Raw genomic sequence first — 13,114 nt, 5'->3', positions numbered from 1 at the left:
TATCCAAAGGATACAAACACAGTGATTCAAAGGGGCACATGCACCCCAATGTTTATAGCAGCAATGTCCACAATAGTCAAAATATGGAAAGAGCCCAGATGTCCATTGATGGATAAATGGATAAAGAAGATATGGTGTGTGTGTGTGTGTATATATATATATAATGGAATATTACTCAGCCATCAAAAAGAATGACACCTTGCCATTTGCAATGACATGAATGGAACTAGAGGGTATTATGCTAAGCGAAATAAGTCAGTCAGAGAAAGACAAATATCAGATGATTTCACTCATATGTGGAATTTAAGAAACAAAATAGATGAACATAGGGGAAGGGAAGGAAAAATAAAATAAGATGAAATCAGAGAAGGAGACAAACCATTAGAGACTCTTAACTATAGTAAACAAATAGTGGGCTGCTGGGGGGAGGTCGGTGGATGTATGGGGTAACTGGGTGATGGACATTAAGGAGAGCACTTGATGGAATGAGCACTGGGTGTTATATGCAACTGAAGAATCACTAAAGTTTACCTCTGAAACTAATAATACACTACATGTTAATTAAACTGAATTTTTAAAAATATGGTTTCTACAAAAAAAATACAGTATTCTGTTGCAAGACAATATGTTCCCATCTGGGGGATGGTAGGGTTACCATTATGAAAGAGGCTCAACCAAAACTGCCTGGCCCCTCTCCTGGTTCTGCCTCAGTTCTCCTAAACACCCAGCCAGCTCTGCTGATTTCATCACCATCACCACACTGTCCAACTCCTCAAAGCTGGGCCCAAGGAGACAGAAGAGGCAAGGAAAGAAGAGTGGAATCATAGAAGCTCCATTTGGCTAAAAGAAAAGATCTTATGATAGATATTATTGTTAACAAAAATAAGTCATTGAGTTGCATACTATTCCCTTCCATTTCCCTCCTCATGCATGTTTCAGCTTCTTAGAGACATTCTACTTATCTATCATTGGCCTATAGGGAATGTAGGTAGATTTCCTGGTTAGCAGGTGGAAGGGATAGAGGACTGGTGCATAATAATATAATAGAATTTCACTGAGCACTTAGTATGTTCTGAGCAAGCACACCTCCTTTGCCTCACGATCACACAATGAGGGAGGTGTTATAAGTTTAGAGCCTCCACAGGGGGAAACAAGGGCTCTGGAGCTAGCCCCCTGACTCACCAGGGGGACTCAGAGGACTCAGCATATAGTCATACCCACAGCTATGATTTATTATGCCCAACGGACTTAAATAGAAATCAGCAAAGGGAAGAGCACATGGGGCAAAGTCCAGAGGAAACCAGACACAAGCTACCAAGAATCCTCTCCCAGGGGAGTCACAGAGGCTATGCTTAATTCCTCCAATGAGTCACGGCAAGGGTGAGAAGCTCATCAGAGACTCAGGGCTAGAGTTTTGAGTGAGGGCTGGTCACTTAGGCACCATTTATCTGCCACATACCAAAATTTTAAACTCCCAGAAAGGGAGAGGGTGTTAGCATAAACTACATTGTTTGTACAAACTGTTAGATACAGTGAGTAACTCTTATCAGGAATGGTGGAAACCCTCCTGAAATCCAAGTTCCCAAATGCCAGCCAAGGGCCAACCTTGCAAGCAGGGCCTTCTAAGGCCTCAGCCCTGCTATATTAACTCATTTCTGCACATCAACTCATTGGATTATTGTGAATTTAGATGAAGTAATATATATCCATCCCTTACAATAGTGTCTTATACTTGAGAAGCCCTAAAAATTTGTTTCGCCATTACTATTAAATGGGAAAAATTTCTAAGGTTTATAATGACTACAAACCCAAGATTTTCCCACCCGGAATCTGAATTCACATCTACCTGACTAAAAAACTTCCATGCATTTATTCACTTCATTCTAGCATAAGCAAAATAGTATCCTTCAAACCCCAGCTAAGAATAGAGGTGATGGGTTCCTCCCTTCTCAGCCTTACAGAAGTGGGAGTGACTGTTTTGAAGACACAACTTTGTCAAACTACATACAATATCACACTACGATGCAGAATCTTCCTTGGCTAAACATACTCCTAGAGTCTAGTACTTTAATGTCTCAAATGAGCATAGTTTGGACTTACCACAGTCTTTCCCTCCTACTCAGTTAGGCATGCTTTGTTGATGTCTCTCATTTTTGGGGGGGGATATGTATCCCTAACACTCTAAGAATTTTCTTTTATCAGATCTAGATGGTGAATCCTCACACGATAATTGAAGTCATCCAATTGTAAATCATTTTTAGGCTTACACAACTTCTGGCAAAGAAATTTCTCCTGTGCATCCCCTTCCAGTGCTAACCTGTTAATCATGACTTTACATGACAGAATTCCCTCTACTGCATCTTTCACCAGGTTTTTGTGTCTTTGGTTCTGTCAGTGGGATGACTATCCCACAACTGGCTGCAAATGCCATGTAGACGACTGTGACACACGTTAATTCAGCTGAACCAGAGAAGTCTCTGCATTGAGAGGGAGTCCTTCAATTGAGAGGGATCATTTAGTCAAAAAAAAAAAAAAAGAAAAGGATTTGGAAATTGGGCAGGGCTAACAGAATCCTTTGAATTTTGCCTCAGCAGTTAGATCCTATGAGAAATTTCATAAGGAAAAAATTTTAAGTTAAAAAAATGCACTATTGGGGCACCTGGGTGGCTCAGCCATTAAGCGTCTGCCTTCGGCTCAGGTCATGATCCCAGGGTGCTGGGATCGAGCCCTACATCAGGCTCCCTGCTCAGCGGGGAGTCTGCTTCTCCCTCTCCCACTCCCCTGCTTGTGTTCCTGCTCTCGCTAACTCTCTCTCTGTCAAATAAATAAATAAAATCTTTAAATAAATTTTAAAAAACGCACTATCAATGGAGATTGCCATAACATCATGGAGTATGATGAAACAGAGTCTTGGCTCAATAGTTTATTTCAACAGTAGCATAGTTAGTTGTTAGCCATCTGTCTTGTCCAATAAATGAAGCTTTTGTAAACTTCTTAGTCATTTCTGTCCCCTATAAAGCTTTGCATAGAATTTACATATGGTGAATGGTCAATGAAGGTCTGTTCCTTTCACATTCAATTCCTGATGTATTGCCATTTAATAAAAGAGATTCACCTTTGACTTGGTGGTTTATGACATATCCCAGGTGTGTAGGTGTGTATTTCCTGGATGATGAGAGTCAACCCAGTGCCAGATTTTGACACCTACACAATCTCTCCCTCCAGTGAGAAAGGCAAGAAAGAAAAAGAAACTAAAGTGAAAGAATAATGTGATTGGGTCTATTCAATATAATTTAAAGAATAAATCACAGGAGAGGGGCCTGGGTGGCTCAGTTGGTTAAGCAACTGCCTTCGGCTCAGGTCATGATCCCGGAGTCCTGCGATTGAGTTCCACATCGGGCTCCCGGCTCAGCGGGGAGCCTGCCTCTCCATCTGACCCTCTCTCCTTTCATGCTGTTTCTCACACTCTCTCTAATAAATAAATAAATAAAATCTTTAAAAAAAAAGAATAAATCACAGGATCTGGAAAAAATAAGAAGAGAAGCTCTTAGAATATGAAGGTCAAAGCATTCATTGCGGCTCTGGTTGCTAGTAGCTGGGCCCAGGGGTGCTACTGTAAGACTTAAGACATGCAGAAGAGAAGTGAGAGGTAGAACACACAGAATAGGACGAGAGATGAAATGGAAGACTGCCAACATAACACCATGCATTAACACTTCATTTTTCTTCCTTTACAGTCTCCCAACTATTCCTCGAATATCTGTGCCTTCACCATTGCCCAGACTAATTTCTCCTTCCTACTCATGTACCAGGCTTAGCTCACATACTCCTTCCTTCTTGACATCTTCTCTTGAATGTTCCAGGCCCTGGTGTTTTACCCCTCCTCCAAATGCATAGCTTCCCTTATTAATGTTAAATATTGCTTCTTAAGGGTCACATTTAGATTTTATATATATATATATACACACATATATATATAAAATACAGATATATAATATAGACAATACAGATTATATAATACAGATTATATATACACATACATATATGTGTGTATATATATATTTATATATATACGTATAAACACACACATATATACATACATATATACGCATACATAATTAGATCATATATAATTATCAATAGAGATTATATGTATTTATATATATATAATTTTTGTATACTTTTAAGTTTCTTTTTTTAACAGCAACAAAAGATTCTTTAGTGAAATCTCTTCATATAATTGACATTATGAATCTTTGATTATAACATTTAATTATCACATATGAAACAAAGCACCTCATTTTTTTTTTAAAGATTTTATTTATTTATTTGAGACAGAGAGAATGAGAGAGACAGAGAGCACATGAGAGGGGGGAGGGTCAGAGGGAGAAGCAGGCTCCCTGCCGAGCAGGGAGCCCGATGCGGGACTTGATCCAGGGACTCCAGGATCATGACCTGAGCCGAAGGCAGTCGCTTAACCAACTGAGCCACCCAGGCGCCCCAAAGCACCTCATTTTTACATCATTAATTGTTTGAAATGATTTAAATCTACATGATGGGTTTTCTTTTCTTTTTTTTTGGATTTGGAAATTTTTTTTTAATTGAAGTATAGTTGACACACGATGTTCCTCTAAGTTTCCTCACAAAAACTGATGCGTCTTTTGTTCTCTTATCAGCAACAAGCATTTCTTTTTTTTTTTTTTAAAGATTTTATTTATTTATTTGAGAGAGAGAGAATGAGAGACAGAGAGCATGAGAGGGAGGAGGGTCAGAGGGAGAAGCAGACTCCCTGCTGAGCAGGGAGCCCGATGCGGGACTCGATCCAGGGACTCCAGGATCATGACCTGAGCCGAAGGCAGTCGCTTAACCAACTGAGCCACCCAGGCGCCCAGCAACAAGCATTTCTTAACCATCTACTGTGAATAGGATAAAAAGAGGGTGCCATCTAGGGTTTGGTCAGACTTTAACCATGGTCCCCTTTCCTCTGATTCTTACCCTAACGGTACTGCTATCTAAGCACAAAAGTTTCCTGTAGCAAAACCCCAAACCAAGCTTGCTAAAAGCAGTTTTCTTATTTCCAGATCAAGCAGCTTAATTCTGGAGACCAGCCTCCACTCTTTCATGGAATAAGGTTTGAGTACCCCAAAAGTAAATGGCAGTAAGAAAAAGTGCCTCACGTGCATACACATAAAAAAGCTTACACAGAGGTAGGATTTGGCCTGTCCCTGGACTTTGAGTGGGAAACTGTGCTGTGTACCCTTTCTGTTCCTGCCATAGTTCTCTCCTCTTGTGAAGATCTGTCCGTTTCACGAAAGGTCGATGCAGGCAAGGGGTGGTACCCTTACCTGGCTAAGCAGTGACCACACCATTCTTACTTGTGAGGATTATTTCATTTTCTCCTCTTCCCTGGACTCTTTAAATTATTAGCAGACTCTTGATCATGTTCTCCTTTGGTGGTTATTTTGCTGATCTCTGGTGTACTTTGTAGTTCAACACTTTCTCCCATGTCACGCCCTCTTTACCCTGAGTGAAGCGTTTCTTTTGCTTGATATCTTTTTAATTTATCCATACTTGCCTGTTGGGTGGCACTGGAGACTGAGGCATCTTTCAACAGCAGTTCCCTGGAACCACAGAATTTGGAGCTAGAAAGGACAATCATCACCCTGCCCTGTGACACATTGGCAACTGAAGCCTGCAGAATTCTAGCATATGATGGACAATTTCGTTATGAATTCCACACCAACTTCTGCTGACAGAAGAGCATCCTCCCTTTGTCATGATACAGGCAGGAATTTCAGAAAATTATTTGATAAGGCCTTTTTTTTCCACACTGGTTCAGTGGTTTGTCCCTTAGTGGCATGAGACAAGTTTCAAGGGAATATGTATCTGGAAACAAAATGGTGCACCAACATGGTAAGCTCTCTCAACTAGAGAAGATCTTCATGACAAAAATGGTGTTTAATGGATTGGATGCCAACTTTATGTGATAGATCTCTCTGAAGCCTGGGGTCAACAACATGTGATAATTCATATGGGATATTATGAAAGAAAAAATTTTTCAACTCTAATGATGGTTGAAGCAGCTCTTGAGAAAATTCTGTGATGACAACCAAGCATCAATATGGAGGAATATGTCCAGAAGGACATGAGGTAAAAGTCAAGTTTATACAGGAGAATGAGGGGAACTCATCTCAAAGATAGCTTTGAACTGGCTTATTTGTAGTTATCTCTTTAACATGAATTTACCAAAAATTAACTCACCAATATGGACTGTTGTGAAATACAGATAGTCAGGCACTTGTTTTGTAAAGTCCGTTGGGTATGTCTTCATGATGTTAGACCATAAGGCAGAAACCTCCCCCACCCTCTTCCACAGAGAAATCCAAACTTGGTCAATGACTTCTTAGACTCCTGAGCAAAGGCCCATTTGTTTCTGGATTCCAAGGGTAAACAGGAAGGAAGGCCTTATAGGAAACTTCAGTCTGCTTCCTTAACCATCTCCCTACATAGAGATACATGTATATATCCTTCTCCCTGTGCTCCTCCACTCCCATCCCAAATGAAACCCTTGCTGGCTCTCTCCTATAACTCATCTGACTTAGATTGCTGAGGACTTGTCTTGCCACATGGTAGGAGCTTTGTATTCTCTCTGTTATATGCAGAAGTCCATTCGTCACTTTAACTTCTACAAACTCATGTGTCTCTTACAAAATACTTGATCCTGATCCACCTTAAAAAAGATGGACTTTGTGGACTGCCTAGTTTCCCGGCAGGCAGCGGTAATATGCATAATTAAGCCGAGATACTTCTGCATTCTCACTCTGTGGCCTGCAATGGTGTGAACTTGACTTCTTAGTGTTTGAGTCTTCTCAGTCTCTGTGAATGGTGGGAGTTGTTTTCAGTTTCTCCTTGCAACACCCTTCCCTGACCATCTCTCTCACACACACACATTTTGTAAAGTGGAAAAATATCAACATCCTGATTCAAAGACAAGAGGCAATTATTAAGAGTGACATGCAGGTCATGTTTCCTCCCTCCTCCCACCCCCCTGCCCATCACCACCCACCGTGTTTCTGAAAGCCTACAAGGAAAATAGCCAGTTTGCCTCAAGACTGACTTGACTCTAAAAAGGAGAGTCAAAACTTTTTCAGTCCTCAATTTTATTATTACCTAACATGATATTTTCCTGTCAGCCAGATTCAGAGGTGTCTCCTGAAACACAAGTGTCATTACAACACCAAAGGATTTCAGAACTTCCCAGAGTACACATAGCCAAGCCTCTCAGACCAGTTTGTACTAGAGGACAGTTCTATGTCGGCAAGCATTTCTGCCACCATGGCTTCGGGGGGCAAGGCAGTGTCTCCATCCTGCTGGTGACATTGTGGAAGAGCAGACTGCTTCTTTTAGTCGCTGACTAGTCACCTCTGGAGCTGAGACCACACTGGCTGCCTGCGTAATGGGCAGAGAAGCCTGTTTTTGTTCATTGCCACAGACTTAGACATTTAGCAAGGCTGATGTTACAGAACTGATCTAGAATGGATTATTTCTCCATAATTATATGCTCTGACCAAAAACAAATCCTCTTTCCAGGGAGGAGCTGGGATGGTCCTCTGTTTCCTCCATTTGGGGGACATATCCTGTTTTCTGGGGTAACTAGATTGTATACCAACTAAACAACCATCTGTTTGAAATATTATCATGGTCTCTAGTAAAGAGGGAATCTTTAAATTCTATTATGATTATTATTTGTGTTTTTTCTGGGTGCTGTTTCTTATTTCAACGTTATGTACAAGTTTCAAAGCCACTTAAACACCATCTGAATGTTCCTGCAGAACTTGGACAATGTACTCCTGTATTTAGCAGCTAATAACAGTCAGTGGCTTTTTTTTTTTTTTCTAACTTTGTTTGGGGTGTGTCTGGTTGAGGTCAAGATTGTGGCCATGTGTAGGTCTCTTTAGTACAAGAAACATTTCTTGCACTAGTGAAGATGGGTGGGAAAACAGTGCCAAGGTGCCCACAGCTGTTCCAGCACCAACAGAGAACAGACACAAGCCAAAGGATGCAGGCCTGATGAGGGGACCCTGCACAGCCTAAGTAGGGATTGGAGTAATCCTTCTTGGGCTTCCAGAGGGATAATAACAAGTTTATCCACAGAAATAAAGAGTTACAGCAACCAGAATATGTTTAGGTAATGTCCCGGCAAATCAATTCAACAATTTAAATATAATGACAAGATAAAGAAAGACAGAAAGGAATTGGTGGGTGAAAAGCAAATCTGCCAGCCTTAGAAAGTGACAAACAAGCAAAATGGAGTCTTGGGGAGAGTCCAGTGTGCTTGTCTGGAGGCCCCAGGACAGAATGTGGCAGTTACTTCATTGTATTCAGCACAAAGCCCCTGAAGCCCAGAGCAGGAAATCCTGTTGTTCCCACCCTGTCCTCAGTGGAGGTCCCAGGAGACAGTATTCCTTAGATAACCAACAGAAACCTTTCTTACATGCTAAGGGATATAGGTCACAATATTCTTTAGAAAGTTGGTGGAAAGGTCACCATCATTGAGGCCAATAAAACATTTATCCACACATTGTCTCATCAATAATTTACTTAGGACTATGCTAGGGGGAGGTGAGAGGGACATTTTACAATAATTACAAAGATGAAAGAGACCAGACAAGACACTCAACTAAGCTTATTATGGTCTACAATGATGATGCCTACCGAGGAGTGAGCATCGCAGAAATGCAAATTCCCTGTCCTGCCCCAGCCCTCCTTGAAACAGAAACCCTGCAGGTGGGGTCCATCTAGCTGTTTGAACAAGCCTTCCTGATGCATGGAAAGTTTAAGGTGTAATGGAAACAGTACCTCAAACAATGGTGTGTCTTGGCCATTTGTGAGGTGTGTGGAAAGTGATTTATTATTAATGATAGTTAACATACCAGCATTTGTGAATAATTTATATGTATGTCACCTGCAAAGATTTTTAAAAATATAGAGCTCTGACTCCACTTGATTCTGGCTGAGTTGGAATCTCCAGGTGTGGTAGCCAGGAATGTATGCCGTTTTAAAGTTCCCCAGGTGACTGCTATGATCAGCCAGGTGCAGAAAACACTGGCCTGTAAGAGCCATTTGCCTCATAACAAAGAAAATTAAATCATGGAATTCTAAAGGGAGGTCCCTCAAAGAGCATATTTCCCTATCCCCCCAAAAAATCTTAGGCAGACTCTGATTTTTTAAAAATATGGAAGAGGGGCGCCTGGGTGGCTCAGTCATTAAGCATCTGCCTTCAGCTCAGGTCATGATCCCGGGGTCCTGGGATCAAGCCCCGTGTCGAGCTCCCTGCTCCGTGGGAAGCCTGCTTCTCCCTCCTCCACTCCCCCTGCTTGTGTTCCCTTTCTCGCTGTCTCTCTCTCTCTGTCAAATAAATAAATAAAATCTTTTAAAAAATAAAAAATAAAAAAAATAAAAATATAGAAGAGAAATTGCTCTAAAGCAGAAGAGGTCGGTCACTTGACACCCCTTCCCCTTTTGCAGTGAGCACTGCGGCCCTTTATGAAAACCTGGAGCTTCCCAAAGATACAGCATGACAGACCACCCAGGTTTGCCAGGGACTGAGGTGGTTCTGGGAACAGGGGACTCTCCATTATAAAACAGGGGCAGTCCCACTGGGCAAACCAGGACAAGTTGGTAGCCCTAGATCAGAGCCCAGATGAAACCCACACCTCTTGCCTTTAGGATCGTCTTTTTATGATGATGATGATGCCATATTACTACAAGAAGAATTCAGATTACTGTTTTTTTTTACTTTGTTTATTCCCTAATCCCAGAAGGATTTAAAAGAGTAATACTATCATTTTATGTTTGGAAATACTCTTAAGTACTCTAAAATGCTCTCAAAGCTATTCCTACGATCATATCTTTACCTTACAAGCCAGCCGGTGCAACGTGCCACACATTATATCTCGTATATTCTGTCTTCTATATATTTTGGTGGCATTTTCTGTGGTCCTATTTTGCCTTGCTGAGGTCTGTGTATTAGAACTCTAGGTTTCCAAGAAACCTAACTTCTAGTGGCCTAAAAAAATAAAAGGCTAGAATGTATTGATTCATGTAACAAAAAAGAGCTTTAGGCACCACTAGATGTAAGGGCTCAGTCTCATCAGGACTCTCCCTCTCTCTCCATTCCTGGGCTCACTTAGACTGGCTCTTCCAACATGGTACCAAGATGGCCCCCAGCAGCTTCCGGTGCACATCCTCTTCTCTCAGCAACCCAACTAACTGCATCTTGTCCTCAATAGTTTTTGTAAAAATCCCTAGGATTGACTCTTGGGGCTGACATGTGCCCATTCCTAAACCAATTACTGTGGGGCCAGGACAATGGAATATGCTGCTTGGCTGTAGCATGGCCATGCACCTGCTCCTAGCAGCAGGAACTGAGAAGAGAGAAAGGTTGAGTCTCCAAAGGAACATCAGAACATGGCAGGAACACATGCTAGGCAACTGAAAGTCCACTGTAGTCTTAAACTGAGCCAAGAGCCACCCCATCCCCATCAGATCTGATCACCCCATCAACAGAGTGTCAACCAGTTTCCTCCATCTCCACCCAGCTGATAGCTAAGTACTATTTTACCTAAAACACCGTGCTGCATGAGTCCAAGGCCATCATAACTGGTTCTAAGTTCTAAGACCTGCACAACATTTGGCTGAAGCTTGTGCAGCCCCCAAACCAAAGGGACTCCATCAGAATAGTGGTGAGCCTTTTGCTGGGCTCCCACATATGGAGCTTCTGAAAGTTGGGAGCTGTGACTCATGCCCCTTGTGCCCTGTTTGGCCCCACGTCCTCCAGCTGGGTCTGTGACAAATCTTTTCTTCAACGTGTTCCATAGAAAAGGAATAAATAGCCCAGAGCTCTTTCTTTTTCTTCCTTCCTTTCTTCCTGTAATTCATACTCAGGCCAACTCGGCTTTGTTCAAACCGCAGTGTTTCACACTGCCCTGCAAGTTCTGACACGGCAGCTGACTTTATGTCTTTAGTTCTCTGTTAAGCCAGGAGTAAAGTTGTACCCTGTGGCTAATTTTTAGTCTGTCAACCTTATCCCTTGATAAGCTGAAATTGTAGATTAAATCAGCACAAAAATGCCAGCCCCCCTGAAACCTGTGAATTGTGGCCTTGTGATTCTTCCCACCCTGACCCTCACTTCAGACCTTCCCTACTTTTCCAAGTTGCTTTGTCTTATTCATTAGCAGGGTGGTGCTTTGAAGTCTTCTAAGTGGTTCTTTTCCCTTCTTGATCAGACTAACCCTGCCCCTCTCTATCCATTTTATTCTACACATAAGCACATAATATATCCCCCCCTTTGGGTAAACAACTTGTCAATTCTAAAGGTGGGCTTTAAGAAATGTTCATTTCACAAGTTAATAAACCTCTCAGTCAAGTGGACTCTAACTAACAGTGGGGCCAGGGTGTCAGTTTCCTGTGACTGCTGTAACAAAGGACCACAAACCGGTTGGCTGAAAATGGCAAATATGCATTCTGTCTCAATTCTGGAGACCAGAGGTCTGAAATCAAGGTGTCGGCCATGCTTCATTCAAACCTCTAGGGGAGGACCTTCCTTCCCTCTTCTAGTTTCTGTAGTCCCAGCTTCCTTGGCTTGTGATGGCAAATCTCCAATGTCTCTTTGTCTTCACAGACTGTCTTCTATGTCTTTGTCTCCAAATGGTGCTCTCCTTCTCTTATCAGAACAACAGTCAAGCTGGATAAGAACTTACCCTAATCACCTCATCTTAACTTGCTTAAATCTATAAAGACCCTATTTCCAAATAAGGTCACATTCACAGGTGCTGGGTGTTGGGACACAACATACTTTTTTATCCTCCCCCTGCCACCCTGAGAAAGGGTGAGGAACACACAATTCAATCCATAACAGGCCAGAAACAGACAACACGAGAAAAACAAGGGACAGAAAAATGACTCTGATTTTAGGCAAACAGAAAGGAAAGCCTCATCTTCTCAGAGGTTGTTTGTCCAGAAGAGCCTGTGACCCCTGACAGGAACACCCAAGGTGGAGGGAAGGGTGTCTAATGATGGAGGGGCTGGCTAAAAGGAAAAGGGTCCCTTGGAGGGCAAAGAGCACATACCCATGTTTGAGGGCCTACCATGTGCTTTGCACATTTTTATCACATTGGATCCTCAACCAGCTCTACCAAATAATTGCTGTTATCCTCATCTAAGAGATGGGAAAGCTGAGGCTTCAAGTAAGTCAGTAGACCCAGGGCATTCAGCTGGGAGTGGAGGAGCCAGATGGTCATTGTCATTACCATTGCTGTTTTTGTTGTTAATAGCCATCAGTTCTTGCAAGCCTATGCCCACTTCGTATGGAGGATGTTACCTAAACAAACTCATGTAGTCATTGCTCAGAGTTATACAGATGAAGAAAACAGGCTGGGTCACTTTCCTAGTAAGTCACACAGTTACGAATCAGCTGAGCCAAATTTCAAACTCAGGTCTTTCTGACTCTGAAGACTGTTCTTACCATTATGCAATGCTGCCAAGGGAGCATTAAGGCATCCCAATCAAGATGTACCTAGCTTCAGAGAAAGAAGCTGTAACAAGAAACTGAATAGTTATATGGGAAGCTTAACCAAACAAAGCACCATAAAAAGAGTACCCATTCCTGGGAGAATAGGCAAGAGTGAAGAGAAAGTGGTTGGCCAGCTCAGCGGCAGTGGGAGAGCTAGCTAATCAAAGAGGCAATGCCAGAGATTGAGTATTATAAGACAAAGCAACCTGGGCTCAGTGTCTGTACAAACATCTCCATTGCCACTAGGAGAGGACTCATCTGCTTCATCTGTGCCCAGCTGGCTGTTTGAACATCTATGGTGTAGACAACTCACTTTCCTAGAGAGGCAAGCGTGGAAAAGTTGGGATTTCTAAGCCCCCTGCTTCCAAGGAGAGCTCTTCTATGTCCATGAACAGAGGTAGAAGGGATTAGGTTTGTGAACTCTGAAAAGGAGGAAATGTGGGACATGGGTGGGATAAGAAAAAGTCTTCCAATATTGAGACCACTGCAAGTGGAAGAGCAAGCCAACCAGGGAGGGCAGCACCTGGCCCGTGTTCTTGC

At 42.2% G+C, this 13,114-nt stretch overlaps 1 protein-coding gene across 3 annotated transcripts in view; it reads left to right on the top strand.

Moving 5' to 3' along the window:
- NEDD9 (neural precursor cell expressed, developmentally down-regulated 9) overlaps nt 1–13,114 on the top strand; it is a 209,091-nt gene that overhangs the window by 40,371 nt on the left and 155,606 nt on the right. The window lies entirely within an intron of this gene.

The sequence above is a fragment of the Mirounga leonina genome, unplaced genomic scaffold, assembly GCF_011800145.1.
Source record: "Mirounga leonina isolate KUSES-001 unplaced genomic scaffold, KU_Mleo_1.0 Mir_366, whole genome shotgun sequence".
Classification (NCBI taxonomy): domain Eukaryota; kingdom Metazoa; phylum Chordata; class Mammalia; order Carnivora; family Phocidae; genus Mirounga; species Mirounga leonina.
This window is presented reverse-complemented; position numbering and strand designations above follow the sequence as displayed.